The sequence below is a fragment of the Dendrobates tinctorius genome, unplaced genomic scaffold, assembly GCF_039654945.1.
Source record: "Dendrobates tinctorius isolate UK_male_01 unplaced genomic scaffold, ASM3965494v1 ptg000133l, whole genome shotgun sequence".
NCBI classification, from domain to species: domain Eukaryota; kingdom Metazoa; phylum Chordata; class Amphibia; order Anura; family Dendrobatidae; genus Dendrobates; species Dendrobates tinctorius.
In genome coordinates this window covers 2484362-2497814 of record NW_027361801.1, presented here as the reverse complement: position 1 = coordinate 2497814, position 13453 = coordinate 2484362, and the positions used below count along the sequence as shown (strand labels likewise).

The 13453-nt window shown below is 49.4% G+C and overlaps 1 protein-coding gene across 1 annotated transcript in view; it reads right to left on the bottom strand.

Moving 5' to 3' along the window:
• Positions 1-9762, bottom strand: part of VAMP7 (vesicle associated membrane protein 7) — a 32536-nt gene extending 22774 nt beyond the window's left edge. Inside the window, exon 1 of the mRNA XM_073543428.1 lies at positions 9518-9762. The gene's annotated coding sequence lies outside the window, so the exon portion shown is untranslated. The remainder of the gene's footprint in view (positions 1-9517) is intronic.
• Between the last annotated feature and the right edge of the window lie 3691 nt (positions 9763-13453).

Below are 13453 nucleotides of genomic sequence, written 5' to 3'. Positions count from 1 at the left end.
CCTTGTACCTCTTCTGACCCATTTATACACACTCCGCTAAGGAAGAGCATTCATGTGTTTTTAATTGTGAAAGCAGAGTAATGCACTGCCAAACGCCTCTGACAGAGGCTTATCTTCCAGAGAAAGATGGCTGGGCACGCAGCTCAATACACATGATCCTTCACATCATCTGTTCAGGAGAATCGGGAGGTTCAATTGACCTAAAGTGTATGGTGACCTTAAAGCATCCATAATTTTTCTTGCATGCCCCCGAATAAAACCTATTTCTGGATCCCTTGTTAGTGAAAATGTTGAGATGGGACCAGGGCTGTGGAGTCGGAGTCGGAGTCGGAGTCGTGGAGTCGGAGCTCATTTTGGTGGAGTCGGTATAAAATGGACCGACTCCGACTCCTAAAATATATAATAAATTGGGTACAGTAATTCAATGCAGGATGTGCTGAATATTTTTTCATAGGAGTTTGGGAAAGTTATGAAATGTCCTATAAATGGCTGTTCTATTCCTGATCTAAGGCTACATTCACACACAGCGTTTTTCCTGTGTTTTTTGAGGATACGTTTTTCAGCTGCAAAAGCTGATCATCTTTTTAAAAAACTGCATCACCTGAAAGGTTTTTGAGCTCATAGATAATGTTTTCAATAGCAAAAGCAGATTAGAAATCTGCTCTATCTATATATCCATATCTGTCTATCCATATCGTATCTGTACCAAAAAGAATGAAAACCGGGTAGTACACCAATATATATTCTGTTCTAAATATCTTGATTATTGGATCATAAAAATAATTAAATGTCTGAGGTTCACATTGTACTACAATAAATTTTTCACTTAAATATAAGCAATATGTGTGGGAGTCGGAGTCAGGGAAATTGAGGAGTCGGAGTCGGTGTAAGGGAAATTGAGGAGTCGGAGTCGGAGTCGCAGGTTTGGCTTACCGACTCCACAGCCCTGGATGGGACATCTTAGCTTCTGGCCATCAAGCATGCTGGGAATTGTATTTTTGGAACAGATGAAGAGCCACAGGTAGGAGACGGAGCTAGAGAAATCTTACACAAATATTGGTAGATCTTTTCCGCGTATTGTGGATTGACTTTAGCAAGATTCAATAGGTGTTATCATAATACTTAAGGCACCTTGCCACGTAAATCTACACGGGCTGAAGCTACAATACCTGGAAACCGTAGTGACAGTGTAAACCGAGAAGGAAGACTGAGTCATGGTGGGAAAACCCCTTTAATTATACTGGTGTGGCCTGACAGAGGGCCGCCCCGGTCCCCCCTGGCGACAGAGGGCCGCCCCGGTCCCCCTTTAAGAATGACCAGAAATGGTTTTAGTCTAAAGGCACATGATCAGCGAAGCCTACAGGTATTAAACTTGGGATCAGGAGCTTTAGATTACAAATATAGATGAAATAAGAAAAAAAAAATCCATTGATAAAAGCAAAATAATAGCTGGAGGAAGCACCGAGCGAAGCACATGACTGCGCCATAAATAAAGAATATAGTCAGACTCCCTCAGATGCAGTAGCCATAGGAATCCCCCGTGTAAAACACAATGGCTTCCCTCTGACAAGATCACGAGTAAATTACTGTTTTGCCTCCAGTTCTTCACGGCCCGTTAGACGGCGATCGTTCCAAAACTGTAATCCACTAATGAGTGTAATTACTATGCCAGACGACGGAATCCATTAGCAGGACTGGTATTAGGAATAATCAGCTGCTGCTCCGCAGCCACGATAAAAGCAGGAGTTCTCATTCAATTTCCGATAATCCAGAACTTCTGATAATCTGCCACAATTTATCTTTTTTTTTTTTGGATTATTGTCTACCTGGCTCAAATTCACCACCACCATGACAATACAACCTCTAGGAGTATAGTCACAGGGTGCAGTTTATTGTTGTAAATACGGAGACAAAAATGCAATGATTTTGTGTACGGTAATATTCCAGGGATTTTACTGTACTGTGTGAACAGGTCACAAATGAAGAATCAATCGTCCCGCTAACCCTATACCCCACATTAGAAGAAAGCCTCATTAAGACATTTATGTTGTAGAAAGGGTCCCTTTAAATATATAATTTTTTCATACAAATTTGAAGTATTTCGATAACAAAAAAAATTCAGCATTGTACAAAAAGCTATCGTTCTGAAGCTTCTAAAGGGTCTGTTCACTTTGGGCTAGCCTTTTTTCTTAGAAGCCCCACCAAAATAACCGAAAGTGCAAGGACCCCAACATTGCTCGGAGAACCCCTTTAGACTGATCATTGTGACAGTGGCTGAACCAGTTCTTCAGGAAATCAATAGCAAAGGCAAATTTCCTTGCCCAAGATGTAACGTGGATTAGATGAATGCACTTTCCGCGGTTAAAAAAAACCCGCTATCAGTCTGACTTCAGAGCTCACATATAATTGCCGTCCATTCATCAGGCGAGGAGGGCGCAGAGTTTCCTCGCTGACATTTTGATTTAGCAAAATGCATTTCATTTCTTCCATTACAGAGGAAGCAAAACCTTACCGCAGGTGGATCAGGAGATCCGATATATTTATAGGAACGAGGCGATCCATCATCTGTGTACTGAGGCTCATAAACCCGGTGAGGGGACGCCACCAGTCCAGAGATCACCCTTATTAATGTGTGGAGTCACCCGGACTTTATAGGACGTTCATGCAGGCTACTGGGGTGTGTGCAAATGATCAGCGCTAAACTAAAGTGATCTTTAAACTTTATTTTTTCCAGGTTTCTTTTCCCTGGAAAACTTGAAAAATTGCAGAAAACAAAAAAGCATTACACAATTTACTGGAAAAAAAGTCACTGAAAATAAATGTAAAACAAAGCTTGGAACTCATGGAGTTTAATAAAAAGGTTATACGGGGAAGCTCAGTTCCGAATCTGGAGTGCCAACGATGTTACAGCCCCACACAACGACTGGAGTGTAGGGATCATGAACAGGTGTGTGGGGTGGGAACATATTCAACACCGATACAGAAGGATATGTCCAGTTCCACGTCAGGAGGCGAGCGGTGCCTAAAGTGTAGGGGGCCCAGCAGGTGCCTGTAGATGCTTTGGCATCAGTGCCGCTCACCTCCCAATGCTGAAGTTATAGGCACCACTGTATTAGGGTCCATTTAGTGCTGCCGATCAGTAAGTTTACCGGTTGGCTCTTATCTTATTTACACAGAAAGATCGCGGTATCATTGCACACTAAACCCGTAGTATCGAGTTCTGTGCACACAGGCGGACACTCTTGGCAGTGAGAGTCCTGATTACACAGGACAACGTGGCACCAAGGACGATGATCTTTTGTGCTATGCAAATGATCATTTCACCTGATTAACGAGCGGTTTGCTTTTTCCAACGTGTGATCGGCAGTCCGTTTACACAAAGATTATCATGAAACAGGCATGGTAAAAATGCTAAAGAGGTTGTGTGCAGGAGGGCCAAAGTTCGGTGCAATCTAGATTGTCAGACTCGACCCCTGGCATGGCCATTATAGTAAATGAGGTAGACAGTCGTATGGTACAGCCGCCATGTCAAACTTTTTAGGTGGTCACAAAAAGTTTATCCACCACACTATTGTGTTCATCGGCTGTAGGGGGTGCAAAGAGAGTCCATCTCTCCGAGCACATGGCTCCGAAGATGCACCCAACCAAACCCAGTTTAAGGGGGTTCACACTGAAGCTCTGACAAGAGTCATAAGTGTGATGTGAACAGGCCTTTACTTAGCATTCATCGATATCTGCTCTCCTCATCATCCTATGAGGTGATCATACTCAGAGGAGCATCAGCAGTTGAATTTGCCAGTTTCTGCAGGGCCGGCCGGCCTTTTGCCTAACCTCCCAACACAGTGTCCAGGGAAGAAAGAATCGGGAATTTTAATAAGATTATATTTCAATCTGACCGATCCTTTGTTCTACTTTAAGGCTCCCATTTACCAAGGCTCCAAAGACCATGCACCATATATCCAGGGTCATGTTATACAAGGGGTCCAAGAAGATCAGGATAATCACTGGAGCAAAACGGTAAAGTTTAGTTGAGATCTGGAGTCCGATAGGTAGTACCACCACCATTTTAGGCCATGTTCACATGTTCAGTATTTTACATCAGTATTTGTAAGCCAAAACCAACAGTGGAAAAATCAGAAGAAATTGAAGGTATAGAGGCATAATTAGAAACATTTCACCACTTCTGTATTTATCACCCACTCCTGGTTTTGGCTTACAAATACCGTTGTAAAATGCTGACCAAATACGTGAACGTGACCTTAAGGGTATGTGCACACGCTGCGGATTGTGGTGCTGATTTTGTAAAATCCGCAGGTGCCATGCGGTTTTTCATCTTCTCAATGGAGGAGATGGGAATCCGCAGAAAGAATTGACATGCTGCGGTTTCAAAACCGAGTGGAAAAAGCCGCACTATCTGCACTGCAGTTTTTGTTTTCCATTGATTTTAAAGGTACTGTACACCGCAGCTAAAACTGCTGCGGTTCCGCAGCGGCCAAATCCGCTGCGGAACCGCAGTAGAATCCGCAGCGTGTGCACACACCCTAAAAGGGAACCTGTCAGCAGGATTGTGCACAGTAACCTACAGACCATGTCAGATGGGCGCCGTTATACTGATTACAATGAAACCTGGGTTGATGAAATCCGTATTTATGGTTTTTCCTTTTCTCGTGCCCCAAGGCGGGGCTGGGGTATGTGGTGCTCCGATTACATATTCATAATGCAGACTGCTGACTGGTCACTGATCCCTCACTGACCTTGCCCCCTAGTTTGCATAATGAATATCTGTACATGCATAAAAAAAAAAAAAAAAAAAAAAAAAATGCTGCAGACAATTTGAAAATGGCACCCGTGCAGTAGCTGCCATCGGTGTCTAGCTGATCTTGTAGCTACTACTGCGCATACACCGGTGGTGCCATCTTACTGGAGAAGAAAAAAAAAATTCCTCCTCCAAGATGGCGCCATCCGCACCGGTGCAGTAGCAGCTCTCGGCTATCTCCTAGAGCTGCTACTGAGCATGCAGCGCCATCTTGGAGATTTTTTATTCTTCTCCAGTAAGATCGCGCCGCCTGCAGAATAGTAGCCATTGGATCACAGCTAGACACCAATAGCAGCTATTGCACTAGCGCCATTTTCAAATTGAGTTTTTTTCTTTCCTCTAGCTGAATAACACGTATTATTGGCACATAAAACATGCGATTGTGCTGCTGCGCAGGTGCCACGGCTGGCAGCTGCCTTCAGGTTATTTTATTTTTTATACTTATGTACAGCTATTATGCAAACTAGGAGGCAGGTCAGTGAGGGATCAGTGACCCATCAGCAGTCTGCATTATATCTAATCGGAGCACCACATACCCCAGCCCCGCCTTAGGACACGAGCACATCAGTAGCACAATACTGAAAATAAAGATTACGAAACAGACAAGACGGATTTCATCACCCAGGTATCACTGTAATCAGTATAACGGCGCCGATCTGACACTGTGTGTAGGTAACTGTGCACAATCCTGCTGACAGGCTCTCTTTAAGTGGAGTTCCTACAGAAGAAGGGCTGTTATCCCTGCCACAGAGTACTGCGGTGGATATTAATTCTGGGTACAGTTACAGCAGTTCCTCTATATATGGAGCTAGATAACAACACATTTCACATCTGTGTGTCGGAACTGCTGATTCATTCAGTTTCCTCCACCAAACCATAGCGTCAGACAGCTCATTTATCATTTTTAGGTTTCAGCCTCCTTTGCTTAGAAGGTCGCTGTACTTTGACAACTTGACCTTATTTGATAGATAACACTCTACACAATCAGCAAATCACAAAATGTAAAAATTATCAGTGACAAATCCCTCCCATCGTTCCTCCACCACTAACAGTGCAGACGAGATGCATGACTGTCGCCTACTTCTGATAATTCACATTTGTCAGACGGGTCAGTAACCCAATCACTGGTTATCATTTAGCAAAACCATGTCATAAGTGTTGAATTTCTCTACAGCACACCCGCAGGAGAAATGAAGCATTACATACTGCCAACGCAAATCAATGTGTTCTGTGCTATGCAGGACAGGTCCTCCAGAACAAGAGACGCTCTTTAACTGCTCTCTTTTTGTACAAGAAATTAAAAGTGGGAATAGTGTCCTGGTGTATTAATTTAGAATGTTACTAAGCGTGTCGCCACAATCTGATCACTCGTAGCGAGCAAATAGTTGCCAGGTTTTTCTTCAAAATCATGTGGCCATGGCTGCAGAACAGTGAGAGGTGACTTTAGCCACTCTCTGGACGCCCCTATGACTGAAAGCAGGCAGCTCACTGGAGGAAATAAGTTCATTTTCTCATAGTAGCTGCACTTAAAATGCTGTCCAGCCACCATAATGAAGCATGAATCATAAAAGTCCCCAAACTGTTAACAACCCTTTTACTGATGCACCTGTATGAATGCAAAACAGATCCCAATAACCTATCCCTTTATTGTGGGTCATACTGCAGGACACAAGTCTCTATAGCAAACATACAAGTCACATCACCGCTTTCACTTTTCATTGGACTTTACCATCTGCAATGACACTGTTGTGCAATGTTTCCCTGCCAGACACTGGCTATGGGCCAAATCTGCAGGTCCTGACGCCGTATGCCAGCCTTGTCCTCCAGGGTGCAATGCGATTAGTCTCCAAGACAACCACAACATATACCGTAATTCTCCAATAAACACATTCCTGCTAGTGATAGACGAGTGGAAATCAGTGGCTATCAAACACGTAAGGTGCCGCTTATCTCCCTACGTATGCTTCTTCCCAAAACACACCTCGGGTCTAATGATCACTAAACCAGGGGAACACAACCTGCAGTACATCAGCCATTAGGACACTACAACTCCCAGCATGGAATGACAGGCGGCAGCCATCATACTACAACTCCCAGCATGCCTTAACAGTCCAATCTGTTGTGAAATTACATCTCCCCTATACCCCGACAGCCTCCTGCTTTAGATCAGTCTAACAGCAGCGACCAGAACTTGCTCCGATCACCCACTGATTGTGGGGTCCTGATGGGATACCCATGGCCCCCCCCAGTACTGCCATGTTGCCCCTCCATAGGCAGAGCTTCACAAAACATCTATTCCTCTATACACTGCAATACTGGAATGTTACGTTGCATAAAACAATCAGGTGTTCATAGGCTCAAGTTCCCCCCAAGTGGAGGGAAAAAAAAGACAATGGCAGATTTGTAGGTTTTTTTTACCACCATTTTACTCCACTTGGAATTTTTTTTCTTCCACATTTTAAAGTATATTATATAGCTTAATGATGTCATCCAAAAGTACAACTTACAGGAAAAAAGTTATCGCTCCTTGCAGATAAAAGGACAAAAAACAGAAAATCGCCCAGCCAAGGATGGGTTAAGGAGCACATACCCCAGGCTCTGATTGGCTGCTATGAGTAACAATGCGTGTATTACAGTGGTTAAGAAAAGGACCATAGCGCAAGGTGGCCTACCATACAGCCCGGCGGCCTGGCCCGGCGGCCTACCATACAGCCCGGCGGCCTACCATACAGCACGGAGGCCTGGCCCAGCGCACGGTGGCCTACCATACAGCACCGAGGCCTGGCCCAGCGCACGGTGGCCTACCATACAGCACCGAGGCCTGGCCCAGCGCACGGTGGCCTACCATACAGCACCGAGGCCTGGCCCAGCGCACGGTGGCCTACCATACAGCACCGAGGCCTGGCCCAGCGCACGGTGGCCTACCATACAGCACCGAGGCCTGGCCCAGCGCACGGTGGCCTACCATACAGCACCGAGGCCTGGCCCAGCGCACGGTGGCCTACCATACAGCACCGAGGCCTGGCCCAGCGCACGGGGGCCTACCATACAGCACCGAGGCCTGGCCCAGCGCACGGGGGCCTACCATACAGCACCGAGGCCTGGCCCAGCGCACGGGGGCCTACCATACAGCACCGAGGCCTGGCCCAGCGCACGGGGGCCTACCATACAGCACCGAGGCCTGGCCCAGCGCACGGGGGCCTACCATACAGCACCGAGGCCTGGCCCAGCGCACGGGGGCCTACCATACAGCACCGAGGCCTGGCCCAGCGCACGGGGGCCTACCATACAGCACCGAGGCCTGGCCCAGCGCACGGGGGCCTACCATACAGCACCGAGGCCTGGCCCAGCGCACGGTGGCCTACCATACAGCACCGAGGCCTGGCCCAGCGCACGGTGGCCTACCATACAGCACCGAGGCCTGGCCCAGCGCACGGTGGCCTACCATACAGCACCGAGGCCTGGCCCAGCGCACGGTGGCCTACCATACAGCACCGAGGCCTGGCCCAGCGCACGGTGGCCTACCATACAGCACCGAGGCCTGGCCCAGCGCACGGTGGCCTACCATACAGCACCGAGGCCTGGCCCAGCGCACGGTGGCCTACCATACAGCACCGAGGCCTGGCCCAGCGCACGGTGGCCTACCATACAGCACCGAGGCCTGGCCCAGCGCACGGTGGCCTACCATACAGCACCGAGGCCTGGCCCAGCGCACGGTGGCCTACCATACAGCACCGAGGCCTGGCCCAGCGCACGGTGGCCTACCATACAGCACCGAGGCCTGGCCCAGCGCACGGTGGCCTACCATACAGCACCGAGGCCTGGCCCAGCGCACGGTGGCCTACCATACAGCACCGAGGCCTGGCCCAGCGCACGGTGGCCTACCATACAGCACCGAGGCCTGGCCCAGCGCACGGTGGCCTACCATACAGCACCGAGGCCTGGCCCAGCGCACGGTGGCCTACCATACAGCACCGAGGCCTGGCCCAGCGCACGGTGGCCTACCATACAGCACCGAGGCCTGGCCCAGCGTACGGTGGCCTACCATACAGCACGGAGGCCTGGCCCAGCGCACGGTGGCCTACCATATAGCACGGAGGCCTGGCCCAGCGCACGGTGGCCTACCATATAGCACGGAGGCCTGGCCCAGCGCACGGTGGCCTACCATACAGCACCGAGGCCTGGCCCAGCGCACGGTGGCCTACCATACAGCACCGAGGCCTGGCCCAGCGTACGGTGGCCTACCATACAGCACGGAGGCCTGGCCCAGCGCACGGTGGCCTACCATATAGCACGGAGGCCTGGCCCAGCGCACGGTGGCCTACCATATAGCACCGAGGCCTGGCCCAGCGCACGGTGGCCTACCATACAGCACCGAGGCCTGGCCCAGCGCACGGTGGCCTACCATACAGCACCGAGGCCTGGCCCAGCGCACGGAGGCCTACCATATAGCACGGAGGCCTGGCCCAGCGCACGGTGGCCTACCATACAGCACGGAGGCCTGGCCCAACTGCCTAACCCATAGCACTGGGAAATATCATTGATGCAATCTCCTGGTTATTTCAAAACTCCCTCCTGAGCCAAGCAGCGCTCACATGACACATAATGCTGCTGCTGCTAGCACCAGGCAGTGCACCCACCATTACATTACCACCAGCTTGACCCTCTGCCCCCCACAATGGTGTGAGCAGGCCCCCGTACCTGGAATGGCTTAGGCTGTACGGTGAGGATACACACAGGGCGTTATTACATGCCAGCACTCTGCAGCTGCTTCCTCCCTGAACTCGATGTGTCGTTCGTGAACGATCCGATACAAAGAGCCGGCTCCCTGCTGTGAACGAAATGAGCCGGCTCTGCAGGGTGAACGAGCCGGTTTTTTTCCTGCCGCCTCAGCTGCTTATCAGACCCAGCTTACTGAATCCTGACTGTGACTCATCTGGGGGAGGAGCGGTCAGGAGAGGAGGAGATGAGAATAAATGCAGGGGAGTTAACCCTTCAGTCCCAAATATACACTGCCCGTTCCTCCATGGCATATATGGTGTGTGACTGTGTGTGAGAGGAGGGACGCAGCACATTGTCATCATCATCTGCACTGACCTGTGCGTTACCTTTAGTCCCCAATAAAGCTCCACTTTCCCGGCCCCTCATCCCTGGCGTATACATACAGTATATGGTGTGTGTAGGAGGAGAGGCTCCGCACAGTGTTTGGTATATCATCTTCTCATGGTGTTAGGCCGGGTTCACATTGCGTTTATGGCCCTGCGATCAACGGGATCGTTACATAGCGGCACTAACGCTGTAACGGATGAGGTAACGCCCCCATTGGCCGCAATGCTACTAACGCATTCAAAATCGGCCTGATGCGTTACTTCATGACGCCCCCTGGAGCGCGGTCTGCAGCATTTGTTGGGGGCGCCATGAAGTAACGTATCAGGCTGATTTTGGATGTGTTAGTAGCATTGCGGCCAATGGGGGCGCTACCTCATCCGTTACAGCGTTAGTGCCGCTATGTAACGATCCCGTGGATCGCAGGGCCAGGAGGATTCAGAACAACACTACAGGGAGGAGGACAGACGGCGGCAGGTGTTGCTGCTAACGGCTCATACTCACTTGTGAGGGACGCTCGTGATTCTTGTGCGAGTCTCACGCATGGAAACCTGGCACTGCCGCCAGCACTCGGACCGGAGCGTGTGGTTACATGTACTTCTATGCAGTCACCCCCTCTGGTCCCAGTGCCGGCAGTGCCGGGTTTCCATGCGTGAGTCTCTCACTAGTGAGTATGAGCCCTAAGGGGAGGGGAAGGAATGTAAAGAGATTTTAGGTAAAACCTGTGGCGAGATCTCGGTCCAGCCCCAGTCATTATATAGGGTTACGCTGGTGTCACACTTGCATATCTTGGCTGCACACGGATCCGTTTTCGTCTCCATTGACTTTTAGTGGTGACGGATGGGACTGTGCATCCAGTTGTCACTGTTTTCCCACAGATCACTGTCTGCATATTTTATCAGATGCACAAAAACGCAACTTGTTACAGTTTTGTGTTATCTAAAAAACACGCAGGCGCAGGGAGACGCACGGATCCGCGGCTACTCGTCTGGAATTAACATGGTGCTCTATGGAGCACGGATCCAGGACAACACAGATCCATGTGCTTCCATGTGCAGGAATCCGTTCTGCGGCACTGAGCATGCTCGGAAGCGAGGGATGTGCTGTATGGGACCAGTGTGCAGGCATAATATAGACTATGTCCGCATGCTGCTCTGTCATACAGTGATCTTTCCCGCCTCACTAGAAGGGCTTGTGCCCTGTGCTATGCTGTGGTAATGATAATAAAATGTATTGGGAGCATGTATATGACATGGGGGCTCCTGGTTAGGGGCTACACGAGTGGGGCTGCATTCACACTTGTGCAGGGGCGGACAGAGACTGTAGTGGGCCCCTGTGCAAGAAATTTTTCGGGCCCCCCCTTCATAGGGCAACAAAGTTATTTGCTATTTGTTATCTAATATTGAGTCTATGCAGGGCTGGATATAATATCTGTATAGAATATAATGTAACCCCCCATAGAATATAATGCAGTCCCCCCCATATAGTATAATGCAGCCCCTCCATAGAATATATGGCAACCCCCATAGAATATAATAAATATAATACAGCCCCCCTATAGAATATAATGTAGCCCCAAATAGAATATAATACAGCCCACATTCCCATAGAATATAATGTAGACCCCCCCATATTATATAACACAGCCTCCCCTTATAAAATATAATGTAAAATGTACCCCCATGGTATATAACAGCCGCATAGTATATAGCCCAACAACACATGGTATATAACCCACCATGGTATATAGCCCACCATGGTATAATACAGCCCAGCATGGTATATGGCCCCCCCAGCATGGTATAATACAACCCAGCAGGGTATAATACAGCCCAGCATGGTATATAGCCCCCCCAGCATGGCATAATACAGCCCAGCATGGTATATAGCCCCCCAGCATGATACCATACAGCCCAGCATGGTATATAGCCCCCCCAGCATGGTATAATACAGCCCAGCATGGTATATAGCCCCCCAGCATGGTATAATACAGCCCAGCATGGCATATATCCCCCCCAGCATGGTACAATACAGCCCAGCATGGTATATAGCCTCCCCAGCATGGCATAATGCAGCCCAGCATGGTATATAGCTCCCCAGCATGGTATAATACAGCCCAGCATGGTATATAGCCCCCCAGCATGGTATAATACAGCCCAGCATGGTATAATACAGCCCAGCATGGTATATAGCCCCCCCCAGCATGGTATGATACAGCCCAGCATGGTATATAGCCCCCCCAGCATGGTATAATACAGCACAGCTTGGTATATAGCCCCTCCAGCATGGTATGATACAGCCCAGCATGGTATATAGCCCTCCCAGCATGGTATAATACAGCACAGCTTGGTATATAGCCCCCCAGCATGGTATATAGCCCCCCCAGCATGGTATATCGCCTCCCCAGCATGGTATGATACTGCCAAGCATGGTATATAGCCCCCCGAGCATGGTATAATACAGCCCAGCATGGTATATAGCCCCCCAGCATGGTATAATACAGCCCACCATGGTATATAGCCCCCCCAGCATGGTATAATACAGCCGCCCAGCATGGTATAATACAGCCCAGCATGGTATATAGCCCCCCCCAGCATGGTATGATACAGCCCAGCATGGTATATAGCCTCCCCAGCATGATATATAGCCCCCCCAGCATGTTATAATACAGCACAGCTTGGTATATAGCCCCCCAGCATGGTATAATACAGCCCAGCAGGGTATATAGCCTCCCCAGCATGGTATATAGCCCCCCCAGCATGTTATAAAACAGCACAGCTTGGTATATAGCCCCCCAGCATGGTATATAGCCCCCCAGCATGGTATATCGCCTCCCCAGCATGGTATGATACTGCCAAGCATGGTATATAGCCCCCGAGCATGGTATAATACAGCCCAGCATGGTATATAGCCCCCCAGCATGGTATAATACAGCCCACCATGGTATATAGCCCCCCCAGCATGGTATAATACAGCCGCCCAGCATGGTATAATACAGCCCAGCATGGTATATAGCCCCCCCAGCATGGTATGATACAGCCCAGCATGGTATATAGCCTCCCCAGCATGGTATATAGCCCCCCCAGCATGTTATAATACAGCACAGCTTGGTATATAGCCCCCCAGCATGGTATAATACAGCCCAGCATGGTATATAGGCTCCCCAGCATGGTATATAGCCCCCCCAGCATGTTATAAAACAGCACAGCTTGGTATATAGCCCCCCCAGCATGGTATGATACAGCCCAGCATGGTATATAGCCCCCCCAGCATGGTATAATACAGCACAGCTTGGTATATAGCCCCCCAGCATGGTATAATACAGCCCAGCATGGTATATAGCCCCCCAGCATGGTATAATACAGCCCATCATGGTATATAGCCCCCCCAACATGGTATAATACAGCCCAGCATGGTATAATACAGCACAGCTTGGTATATAGCCCCCCCAACATGGTATATAGCCCCCCCAGCATGGTATATAGCCCCCCAGCATGGTATAATACAGCCCAGCATGGTATATAGCCCCCC